The sequence below is a fragment of the Diabrotica virgifera genome, chromosome 8, assembly GCF_917563875.1.
Source record: "Diabrotica virgifera virgifera chromosome 8, PGI_DIABVI_V3a".
NCBI classification, from domain to species: Eukaryota; Metazoa; Arthropoda; class Insecta; order Coleoptera; family Chrysomelidae; genus Diabrotica; species Diabrotica virgifera.
The window spans coordinates 46,484,537-46,498,177 of NC_065450.1; the positions used below are offsets into that span (position 1 = coordinate 46,484,537).

Consider the following 13,641-nt stretch of genomic DNA (forward strand, 5'->3'; position numbering starts at 1 on the left):
AACCTCTCTCCAACCATTTATTTCTTAAGAAACCCAATATTCTTCCACATAATTTTTCCAATTTGTCAAATTCAAGGAAAATCATAATTAGTTATTTTCTACTTTCTACTCTTACAACTAAAATAATACCGTTTGTATACCACATTAAAATAACTTCCAGGAAGGATCTTAAAAACGTTATTGTCCCGTCAACGCTCTCTCCACTTTCTAATCACCGAAATGTTTTGTTAATGTCCCGACCATTTCGTCGAATAATTATCACTAATCGTTTTAATTTTTCCGAGACACCTGTTTAAAAGCAAAATTAAATTCTAAACAAATTTGGCCATATACAGGGTGATGAAAAACTATCATTTCATGGTCGTTGATATAAATTTAATTTTTTTGAATTTCCTTAAAAAAAACAATTCCACAACAAAATCCCCGCCTTTTGAATTCGATAAAATTCTTTGCATCTGCAAACGACTTTCTCGAGGCAAAACAATTTTCCGGTATACCTACTTCATTATACTAATTTATTTCCTATTTCCTACCTTAACTATTTACTATGTACCCTTCCTTCCTTTACTCATGATATTTGTACACATCGTTTTACACAATTACAAATTTTTCTGATCTTTTGACTTTCTTCTTCTATTTCCTTCATTCTCTTTTTCTTCCAAACATCATGCGCTTGTTTTTGGGCAACTTTATGCTCTCCATTTCTGAATTTTTCATAGTGTTTTAAATTCAAATTCATCTCCTTTTCTTCTCTTTCTCTTTCTTTTGTTAATCTCATTTCTTCTTCTTCTTCTGGGCTCGACTCTTCTTTTGAGGAATCCCATGTTTCATTTTCTCTTGTCACTTTCATTTTTTCTTCTTCTTCTTCTGGGCTCGACTCTTCTTCAGAGGAATCACAGGTTTCCTCTGCTTTTGTTACTCTCAAATTTTCTTCTTCGGGTCTCAACTCTTCTTTTGAGGAGTCTCAAGTTTCATTTTCTTTTATCTTCCTTTGCCCTCTTCTTCTCTTTTTCCTTTGTCCTTGTTTCGTCGCCACATTCATCTCCACTGTTTGTTTTTTTTTCTGAATCGTCCATTTTCCGTTTCTCATGTTCCTTGTCCTTTTTCAAATTTTCCGGTTTTTCTTCTTTTTCCTTTGTGAATTTCTTCCGGTTATTTTTGAAATCAATTATTGCTACGTAATTTCCTTAAAAAAAAACAATTTCACAACAATACATAGAAAGTATTGGAGAATCTAAAAATTATGCTAAAATAGCAGTTTCATCAGTGGCGTAGAATTTGGGAAGGGTCAACCATTCACTTTCCCGTGTCGTACACCTCTGGTAGTAACCAGAAACGATTATTTAACATAATTAGTAGGATGTAGTACAGTGCCTACACTTTCTGCCAAGTATTACACGGATATGTAATATTATTTTAAAGTTTTCATTTTTTTAAATAATTTATTCTTTATTTGAAACTTTAAGAAATATGTGTGCCCGGTACTATAAAACTATCTGTACACCCTACTAAGTTATGTTAAATAATCGTTTCTGGTTAATACCAGAGGCGTACGACAGGGGAAAGTGAATGGTTGACCTTCCCAAATTCTACGCCACTGATGAAACTGCTATTTTAGAACAATTTTTAGATTCTCCAATACTTTCTATGAAAATAATATACTCTTCATTCGTAACGATAAAGTCATTCGTTTTCGAGATATTTGAAGTTAAAGATGAAAAGGCACACTTATTTTGATTAATGTAATATGCTCCTTCGGTTTTAGCTTCCAATATCTCGAAAACTAATGGCTTTATCGTTACGAATGAAGAATATGTTATTTACATAAAAAGTATTGGAGAATCAAAAAATTGCACTAAAATAGAAATTCCGTCAGTGGCGTAGAATTTGGGAAGGGTCAACCATTCACGTTCCCCCGTCGTACGCCTCTAATAGTAGCCAGAAACGTTTGTTTAACATAATTAGGTAGATTGTACAATACCACTTACCAAATTTCGAGTTGTTGTCCCATGCCTCTCAGGAAATATTCAAAAATAAATAAAATAAAAGTTTAACTTTGACACCCCGTATTTTGGTTATTATCAACTTTTGTACTCAAGTAAGTTAGCTTAAATCGACCTGTTTTAACCTCAGGAATCTAAGTTTAAGCTATGGCCCATTCTTTACCAAACACTCTGTTTACACTCTCTGATCATAGCTTAGGAACTTGAAACCGGTCAGGCTGTTTATGGCACTCTCCGAATGAATTGGAATACAAAACGTCTCTAGTTTTCGATTTGTAGCAAAATTATTATTTATTTCTATTAATTTACTCCTAACAGAGTATGTGGGACCACGTTTTCGTTGAAATTTTTGCCACGCTGAGCAGGCAGAAAGTGAGATGCAATTCATGGATCTCTCCTAGCGTTCCTTGCCTCAGCATTTGTATGGTTTGCAAATTATCGAATTTCGTACGTTATGCGTGAGTCCGAGTAGTTAAGGATATTCGGGATTTTTGCTTTTTTATGTTGTGCAGGTCATTTATTACAACTGCCCATTGTGCTAATAATAAAATAATATGAAATATAAGAAGAAAAGGTTAATGTGAGTTAATAGTAAAATCAAGGTAGAAAGTATATATTGGCATGGCTCGCAGCAAGGAAAAATAATAATAATCCTGGATCGCGCGTACAAGAAAAGTTGATTAATAGCAAGTTGAAAATTTGTTAATAGCTTAACGGTGTCTAGTTGGACAAACTTTGATGTATGGGAACACTGGAACAGGGAAAGTTTTAATTGTGGAACAGGTTAAAAATTTGGAACGTTAAACAACAAAAACGTTTCATGTATTTTGTCGGACAGAACTTCCAATTGATTTGTTACCATTTCATTAAACTCTCATGCAAAAATCAGACTGGTATTTATTATCAACTGGACATTTTAATAAGTCCAACACGAAGAACATGTTAAGTGCCAGGAATTATTATATTGAAGATGAATAGCAGTCTGATTTTTGCATGAGAGTTTAATGAAACGGTAACAAATCAATTGGAAGTTCTGTCCGACAAAATACATGGGGCGTTTTCGTAATCTGACGTTCCAAATTTTTAAACTGTTCCACAATTAAAACTTCCCCTGTTCCAGTGTTTCCGTACATCAAAGTTTGTCCGACTAGACACCGTTAAGCTATTAACAAATCTTCAGCTTGCTATTAATCAACTTTTTTTGGGACGCGGGATCCAGACCTATAAGTATTTACGTAGAAATTTCGGCCGTGTTTACGTTAGAAATATAGAAATACGTATTTACGGTTACCTTCCCCACTGTATACATGTTTTTTTCTTCCTTGTTGCGAGACAACTCGCATTAACCTTTTCTTCTTGTTTGAAATGTTCTAAACGTTTCGCATCCTTTTCTCAGATTGCTGTAGCTTCCTCCGTGGATATGTTAGTTGTTGCTCTGGAATCATCAGGGTCTTCAACATTATTGCACAAATTGGTTGCATTGCTCCTGTAGTGGATTCTTTCTCAAGTTTACATATTCCTATTCTAATTTGGCTCACCGTACTGAAGAGGGACCAATTAGTCCGAAATATGTATCTGCGTATATCGTGATGAGCGTGCTAGTAACCGGCAAAATAACGTAAAAGATTTTAAAGATTGTGACGTAAAAAGCCATAAAACTAGTAGAGGTGGAAATTATCGATAAAAACGTATAACTTAACATTACATTACATAGTTTTTCACCTTTAGACGTCTGTGACAGGAGTATTTTATAAAGTTCTCCTGTTACAGTGACACTTTCCATACTCCTCCGATACATCTAAAGGTGAGAAACCTTTACTAGTTTTATCTCTTTTTACTTTACAATGTATTATATTTTCCATCTTTTGTGTATTTTGCTGGTTATTATCGAGCTCATCATTGTATATAATGTTGTAGTTTATTTGATGCTTTTGATGACCCAGTTGATGGGTCTTAGATGTTACTGCCTTCATCAAATCGGGCTTTTCAAGTATATAGTCGTCGCTGATGTCCAGATGTTACTACCTTCATCAAATCGCTTTTCAAGTATATAGTCGTCGCTTGGGTAGTTTATCGCAAGGGTAGTTTGTCCCAAAGGAAGATTGAAGATAGGAGAGGAGTTATCCGGCCGCAAACATATAAGGAATAAACAGGAATACACAACATAGGCGAGCTGTATGACTCCGCCAAGAACAGAATCTTAGTAATGAGATAGTCGCCTACGCATTTTGGTATAAGACATGTTAAGAAGAAGGGTAGTTTATACAAGATGTTTGCAATGATCATGCCGTTTTCTTTAGAAAATTAACTGTCAAAGATAGTATTACCCAAATTAACATTGATATTTTGAAGGGCATGTTTCTCTATTAGTCTTGTACTGAAATATTTTTGGTTTTTGATTATGTTATTGTGCTATTATTTTGGAATTAAACCACTAAATGTTATATTAGTCACAGCGTCGTCGGCGTAGTTATCAAGCTGAGATCAACCTTCAGTAAATAATAATCAAATAGGGCATGATATAAGTTTTATTGCCACGCTATTTTTGGAATGGTGATTCAGTGAGATTATGAGAATAACAAAAATATTTTTTGCGACACAACGATATAAATGTAAAGAATGGTTTACTGTAGGCTACTATGGTGCCGTAGGTACAATAGTGAATGACCTCATATAAGTACAATAAATTAGCAGTTAATACGTGCCACGTGCCCAAATACTAAGAAGATCAGCCGTCATTTCTTCCTTTAGAACTAATTATTTATACAGGGTGTTTCATTAATAATTGTCCATATAGTAACTGGAGAAACCTTAGCACAAAATACGAAGATTTAACCTAAAACACTTAAATAAAATATGGTTCCTTACTGAGTTACAGGGCGTTTTATCTAAAAATTTAAAAACTATTATTGCTCAGCATTTTAAAACTATTCGACGTATCCTTTTCATACTTGGCAAAAAGTGCGACTACTATACACCCTACTAAATTATGATAAACAATCGTTCAATCGTTCAATGAACAATCGTTCCTAGCTACTACCAGTGGCGTACGACAGAGGATGGTGAATGGTTGACCCTTCTCAAATTCTACGCCACTGGAGGAATTACTATTTTAGTGCCATTTTTAGATTCTCCAATATTTTTTACGTAAATAATATACTCTTTATTGGTAACGATAAAGTAATTAGTTTTCGAGATATTTGAAGTTAAATAGGAAACGGCACAGTTATTTTGATTAATTTATGATAATATGATTCATATGATTAAAATTTAAAAATTATTTGTACCCAGTACTTTAAAACTATTTGGCGTTTCTAGCTACTACCAGAGGCGTACGACAGGGGATAGTGGCAGGTTAACCCTTCCCAAATTCTACGCCACTGGCAAAATTGCTATTTTAGTGTAATTTTTTGATTTTCCAATATTTTTATGTAAATAATATATTGTTCATTCGTAACGATAAAATGATTAGTTTTCGAGATATTTGAAATTAAAAATGAAGGGACACAATACATTAATCAAAAATTACCGTGTCGTTTCATTTTTAACTTCAAAGATCTCGAAAACTAATGACTTTATCGTTACCAATGAAGAGTATATTATTTTGATAGAAAGTATTGGGGAATCCAAAAATTTAACTAAAATAGCAATTCCGCCAGTGGCGTAGAATTTGGAAAGGGTCAACCATTTACTTTCCCCCATCGTACGCCTCTGGTAATAGCCAGAAACGTTTGTTTAATATATTTTAGTAGTTTGTACAGTACCTATACTTCCTGCCAAGTATGAAAAGAATACGTCAAATAGTTTTAAAATGCTGAGCAAAAATAGTTTTTAAATTTTTAGATAAAACACCCTGTAACTCAGTAAGGAACCACATTTTATTAAAGTGTTTTAGGTTAAATCTTCATATTTTGTGCTAAGGTTTCTCTAGTTACTATATGGACAATTATTAATGAAACACCCTATATATGGGTAGTCAGGCGCGGATACAGGGGGGTCAACGGGGCCATGGACCCCCCTATTGTATTTAGTCTATAAGTATTTTTTTATTATTTATTATTTTTTTCTGTCAACTCTAAACTTCAAGCGATCAATAGAACAATAAATATACACGACAACCGCTTTCAAAGAATTAAAAGATGCCTTAAAATACAATAAAAGCGGCTTTCTCTGAAAAATAAACTGCAGGTGCATTTTTTGAGTAGCGATAGAACCATAAACAACGGACATATTTTTCTCAATTCAAAGAATAACAAAAATTATATTTTAAAATGCCAATACGTTAAACTGGGTATAAACTTTATCTAATGAAAAGTCACGTGTTAAATTTTTGATAAAAAAAAGATATAAAAATTTGAATTTTACTAGATAATCCAGGCGTACCCATTGGGGTGTATTCTGTAACACTTCCGTTAAATTTTAGAGGCCTCTAAAATTTTAGCGCCCTTTAAAAATATTTTGGTATTCTGTAAATTATGGATCCGTTAAAATCATAACCTAAACCGTTAAAACTCCCTCTAAATCAAAATATTTTAGAGGATGTCAAAACGTACCCGCTAAATTTTTAGCAGTCCGTTACCTAAAATGTGGTTTGATTATTTTTGTTTGCTTATGTTTATACGAATAGTAGTTTCATATTTATGTATTATAATGGAGATAAACATTTAAACATAGCAAATGGCTTTTTATAATGTATTTGGTGAAGAGATAATAAATAATAATGAAAGGTACCTAAGTCTCAGTTTATTTTACAATCGACACACTACACCTACATATAAAAAATTTCAAATTTTTATTTCTTTTCGTAGAGCTGAAATCAGATTACAACAAAAACAAAAAGTAATTGACCTGAAAGTAACTACAATTACCATTTCAAAGAAAGTAGGTACCTACCTACCTAGAAATGTGATTGAAAAGTGTTGAAATCAAGATGTTTGTCAAAGCAATTAAATCCTATCAGTGCAGGTTATAGTATATCACTTTATGAGGCGGAGAAGCATGACTTCTTGACGCGCCCGATATTACGCGCCGAACGAAGTGAGGCGCGTAATAGAGGGCAAGTCAAGAAAAGTCGCTTCTTTGCCGAATAAAGTATACTATTTTTTCTTCAAACGTAGCAATTTTCAACCATAAATAGTACAATTCATACGCTATTTTTTCTCGAAATTAACTGTGACAACTATCAAAGTCGTCTAGATGTTAGAAATTAAAATAATTAAGTCGTCGGAATGATTGCTGAAAGTTGTGCTCGACCATCAGTATCATCAACAATTGCCAATGCGTATCAAGAGTCGGGAACATTTTTGCACGGTTTCAATTTTGAAAATGCCTCATTAACTAATTGTACTTTTAATATTACTATAAATAAAAATTATTTTTAATTGTTGTTAATGACATTTGTATTGTTGCTTTGTGACATGTTTCATATTGTTGCCATGACAACATTTTCCCCTCCGCTGTAAAGAAATGGGAAAAAAAACTGCTGCCGGCGGAGACATCAAACTTTGACAGGATCTAGTTAGATAAGTAATGTCATCATTATTTGACGTTTGAAGAAAAAATTCCTCGATGACTTCATCACGCCCAGATGGGTGACGTCACTAGTATGATATATATGCCAAAAAGTCGTAATTTAAAAATAAAAATTGACCTGTTTCGGGATTTTTTTCCAAAATGGTCCATTCTCGAGAAAATGAATTTATTCCAACCTTTACGTGCACACTGTATATCAATAAAACATATTTTAACCGATTGTCAAATATACCAGCAAATGAGAAGTAAACTCAACCTTCCCAGGGACATATCTGAGCTTCTTAGAGACAATACAAATATCAACAATATATCATAATACAGTTTTTAACGGAAACAGGAATAAAAGACATTTAATTGTATCACAAATTTTTCAGGTATACTTTTTGTTAGTACATTATGTATTTACTTAATATTATAATCTCTTTTTATTTTTAATATGTATTTTCCATTGTTGTCGTTTATAACCCCAGTGGTTCGGACGACATTAAATTAAAAAAATATATGTTGGCGATAAAATTTTGTATGCACCACGTCAGTAAAGACTCGTCTGTTACTCGCCTCGCTCGCTACGCTCGCTCTTCTCGTAATATCAGACTCGATCGATAAAGAGTAACTTTACTGACTTGGTACATAAATAACTATAAAATTATTGTGGAACAATACAAAACGTATCAAATATTTATAAAGATGAGGTTCCAGAAGGTTTAGAACCAGATGCAGATGAGGTAGATAATGTAATTGAAAATAGACCATTTGACCAAAATTAGTGTAGAAGGGTAGAAGAAATACAATATGCAATTTTTCAGCAATATTTTAATGTATAACTTTATAAATAAAAATATTTAATTGGAAAATTTAGTTTAGGAGTTTTACTAAAAAAAAAATAAAATAAAATAAATATTTTCTAGCAAAACTGTCAATTGCATTTTTAAGATGTTTGGCCTCTGACAGTCAGTTTTCGATCAATTTTTAGATTAAAAGTAGTTCAAAACGCAAAACGTGCGACGTTGCCGTATTTATTTCAAAACTTTTTAGAGGATTCCTCTAAAAAAAATTATTTTAGCGGTCCTCTATAATATGTTTTTTTTTCTCTGATTCTGGCCTTGGTTTAGAACTAGAACCTTTATCCACGTAATTGTATATCTTATCACTAACTCAGGTGTAATGTGTAGTGTGTGTGTTGAGTAAGTGTCTTGTTACTTTGCAAAGTCGACGTCATTGTCTTTGCAAAGAGACGTTAATTGCTCTATAATATGTGTTTACAGAATGTCAATCTAACCTAAAAGTTTTAGAGGACCGTTAAAAGTTCAATTTTAGAGGCCTCTTAAATTTAACGGAATTGTTACAGAATACACCCCATTGACAGTAGAAAGGTTAATCTTAACACCTACAGTTGGTAAAGAGCGATCAGTGAGATTAATAGTCGTGAATTGTGTTTGCTAGCGGTAAATAATAGTGAATATGTCCAAAGGGAGGGAAGATTCAAACCGACATATTGCAGTATCCAGTTCATAAAAAAGCCATGTTCTGAAGTAAGATCTCGGTCTACTAATGTTGCCGATGGTAATAATAGGCCTATGTTAACGTCAGATGTCGGAACTGTAGTACTATTTGTGGGTAACGAAAAGTGCAGTCACGAGTTAAAATATCGTGTCCTAGTCTGATCCTTGGGTTCCTGAAAGTGAATAGAAACCTTATGGGAAATGGCTCTCTGTCAAATGCTCTGAAACTGTGGGTTCTGGTAATCCTTGATGTGTAGAACAAATGACTCAATGGGCCCCTAGCTCCAAAAAATCATGGTTTTAAGATATAAGCCTCTGAGGTTATACCAGTTATACAGTGAGGACGTTTGTGTTGGAATAAATTCATTTTCTTGAGAATGGGCGACTCTGGAGATAAATCCCGAATCAGGTCGATTTTTATTTTTAAATTATAATTTTTTGCCATATATGTATACCATACTAGTGACGTCATCCATCTGGGATAACGTAATCGATGTTTTTTTAAATGAGAATAGGGGTTGTGTGATTGCTTATTCGAAAGGTTATTTAATTATCTGCTCACTAATATAAATATTAATTTAATTATTTATACAGGGTACCCAAAATTTTTTTTTATTTAAATTAATTGAGACAAAAAGAAAAATGTATATAATTTATTTAATTCGAAATTTAATTAAAAAAAATTTTTTTGGCACCCTGTATGAACAATAATCATGGTAGTGTTTACATTATTGAATAGAGAATTGAATAACCTTTCGAATGAGCTATCACACGACCCCTATTCTGATTTAAAAAAATCATCGATTGCGTCATCACGCCCAGATAGATCACGTCACTAATATGATATATATGCCAAAAAATTATAATTTAAAAATAAAAATCGACCTGATTCAATTTATCTCCAGAGTCGCCCATTCTCGAGAAAATGAATTTATCCCAACTAAAACGTCCTCACTATATAACCTCAGAGGCTTCTATGTATCTTAAAACCATTATTTTTGGAGCTAGGGCCCCATTGAGTCTTTTGCTCTACACATCAAAGACTATCAGAACCCAAAGTTTCAGAGCATTTGACAGAAAGCCATTTCCCATAAAGTTTCTGTGGGATCCTTTGTACTTATAATTTTTCGGAAATCAATATAACTTGAATTTACTATTTCTTGTGGTGTTTTTTACAATACATAATTAAGACATCATTTGCTAATAGTAAGCAACCAATTATTCAGCCGTATACTATTGGTAAACAAAATTTATTTCTGTAAATTATAATTTTAATCTCGAGTAGTTAATAATAATTATATTTTTTACTAATTAAAATAAAAAAGGTCGTAGAAAAAGTATATATAGTATTCTACTTGCATGTAATGCCTATTACTCACTCTGATGAATTAGAATAAACTTCATCATCATGGGTAATAGCCATCATTACATGCTCGTTGAATAATACACTATTACTCTATTCCATATCCCTATTATTATAACTCTGTTTATTCCACAAGTGGTTTTCTCTCTGTATATTTTAAACATATTTAATGCCATCGATCATTTTAATGTAACATTTGCCCATGTGACAAAACTTCTCAAACACTATAATTTTGTGCCATATGGATATTGGTTTCTCCCCTTTGATGATGAAACTTTGGTAACTTGTTTTAAGAATTTCTTTTGTTAGTTGTCTCAATGTGCTTTCTTGTCGAAACACATTAATTTTGGATAAAAAAAAAGATTAGTGTGCCAAAAATGAAATACCAAGCAAAAAAATTATATATAGCTTTATAAAGATAAAAATTCATCCTGTACTAATTTTTACCCTTTATTCAGTCCCGGATTTGGCCGCGGGCCGGGGCGCATTTGTTAGCATCTATACTTAAACAATTTAGACAACAAGATATCTAAAGAACAGAAGAACTAAAGAATTCTAACGCTGTAAAGCAAAATTCTGTTAACACCTGAATCCGATGCTTCTGCAATTTACAAGGAATACAGAACGATAAGTGAGTAGGCATGAGGGAATCCATAATATGCATTCCATAACCTGTCGGTTTATCTCGGTAAAAATCCAATCAATTTTTATTCCTATTATTCAAATTGTGAATACAACTAAGGTAATGAAATTCACTTAAGATTTACTGTCGTTAGACACAGACAGTAAAATTTACTAAGATTTATATAAATCCAACTGTCAAGTAAGAAAATTCATAAGAAATAATTTGCTAAAGAACGCAATAACGATATCTATTAAAAAAACTAGATATCTAAAGAACAAAAGAACTAAATATTTCGAACGCATTTCATTAATTTAATTAATTTAAACTACTTCTACTCTTCAAAATTACCATCTGAATGACACAATATATTATGTAATACAGAAATTAGTGCAATAAAAAAGGGGGTTAGTGTGTTCCTAGAAAAAAATATTTCAAAAGGTGATTCTATGAGTGCAATAGACATGGGCGCCCATACCCATAGGCAGGGAGGGCGTGCCCCCCTGCCCATGGGTATTTCGGGTGCTTTACCCTACAGTACAGGCTTTTCGCGTGCTTTAAACTAATATGGTTATCCAAAGTATACAAAATACAATGTGCAACATCTTCACGTCTGCCCCCCCCCCCTAAAAAATTTTATATGGGCGCCCGTGGCAATAGATAAGTTGAAACAAATTGGATTGGAAATTGGAAACAAATTGGAAACAAATTGGAAGTGCTAAAACAGATCATGTCACATTATTAACCAGAAGATTAATAGTGGAATCCAACAACAGTGGCAATAAATTCAAATTATCTTGGATCCCAGGGCATAGCGGCATTGAGGAAAATGAATATGTAGATAACTAGCAAAAATTGGAAATAGTCTCAAAATCCCTGCTAATATTAAAATAAATTATAATGACATACTCCCAAAATTGAAAGCCAGAATCAAAGAACAACACAACAATTTCTGGAAGAACTTAATTCAATTGAACAGGAAATGGTATTGACAAATACAAAAATCATTCCCGGATACACCATGGTTTAAAAAGTTTCCATATATTGATAGAAGACACTTATAACGAACATAATAAGAATGAGAACACTACACGGTATATTTGGAATTCGTTTAGATCGAATCAACATTAAAACACATCCATACTGTGAGTGTGGACAGGAAGAAGATCTAGACCACATTGTTCTTCATTGTCCAATTAATAAAATCGATCCATGGGATATATTATGTACATAAAGCTCTACAAGCTGCAGGAGCAGCTGGCACTTCTAACACCAAAGTTTTATTACAAAATATTAACAAGAAACAAATAGAAGTTTTAAATAAATTTTTAAGTATCAACAAGATGAATATATAATATAAATAAAAGAAGATTAGTTTAAAAGAAGTTTAACCTCAACCCCAAAGTTATAACTCTTCTAAGCAACTAATCCTAAGCAACTTTTTAGACTGCGTAATACTCCGCTGTTATCCTACAGAGAGAAAAGTTTAAACTCCTTTATAGTCTAAGAGCTAGTGAACCCTCCGACCAACGGTCGTGCTGTAAGGCTAGAAATTTGTATAGTGATAATTCATAGCACACCAAGGCTAAAAACCATGACCTGGCAGGCATCAGCGGTGCACGTGTATCTACCAGGTGAATCGAAAAGTGCAAATTTAGGGGTAAAATAAACTTTCTCCTGTAAGGTTTAAATTTAAATATGTGTTTTAGTAAGTCATTTAGAAGAAATGTGTACAATGACAGGCGATTCTGAAGAGCATAAGACCTTGCCAGGCGAGGGGAAAGATTATGGGTTTTTCCTAAAATTATTCTTTTTGCGTCGAACAAACTTTTTTTAGGTTTTTTGAATCATTTCAAACAGAAAACGTCTTTTGTCATTTTTCTCTTAAGTTAATAGTTTTTGTTATATGAGCGATTGAAAATTTTGAAAATTGAGAAATCGGCTATTTTTAACCCTAAATCGGACATTTATCTAAAAATTTCAATGTTGCCAAGGTACGTAGATATTCTTTAAACATTGATTGATGAAATTCCGAAGAGTTTTTTGCAATAAAATATCGAAAACCCCTTTGTTTTTTTAATTGCTCATCAAGCGTGTGCGACACTGTAGTATAAGTGAGGACGTTTGAGTTTGCATAAATTCATTATCTCGAGAATGGGCAAATTTCAAGAGAAATCCTCAGACAGGTCGATTTTTATTTTTGAATTAGGACTTTTTGGCATATACATAATACTAGTGACGTCATCCATCTAGGCGTGATGACGTAATCGATGATTTTTTTAAATAAGAGTGGGGGTTGTGTGATAGCTCATTTGAAAGGTTATTTAATTCTCTATTCAGTAATATAAACATTAACATAATTATTTATACAGGGTGTACAAAAACAATTTTTCTTCTATTTGTCAAATTTAATCAAAGTTAATTTAATAAAAAAAAAATTTTTGTACACCCTGTATAAATAATTATGTTAATGTTTATATTAGTGAATAGAAAATTCAATAACCTTTCAAATGAGCTATCACACAACCCATACTCTCATTTAAAAAAATCATCGATTACGTCATCACGCTCAGATGGATGACGTCACTAGTATTATATATATGCCAAAAAATCCTAATT

General features: G+C 32.7%; 1 protein-coding gene across 1 annotated transcript in view; it reads right to left on the reverse strand.

Moving 5' to 3' along the window:
• LOC126889949 (protein stum-like) overlaps nt 1-13,641 on the reverse strand; it is a 226,238-nt gene that overhangs the window by 166,439 nt on the left and 46,158 nt on the right. The window lies entirely within an intron of this gene.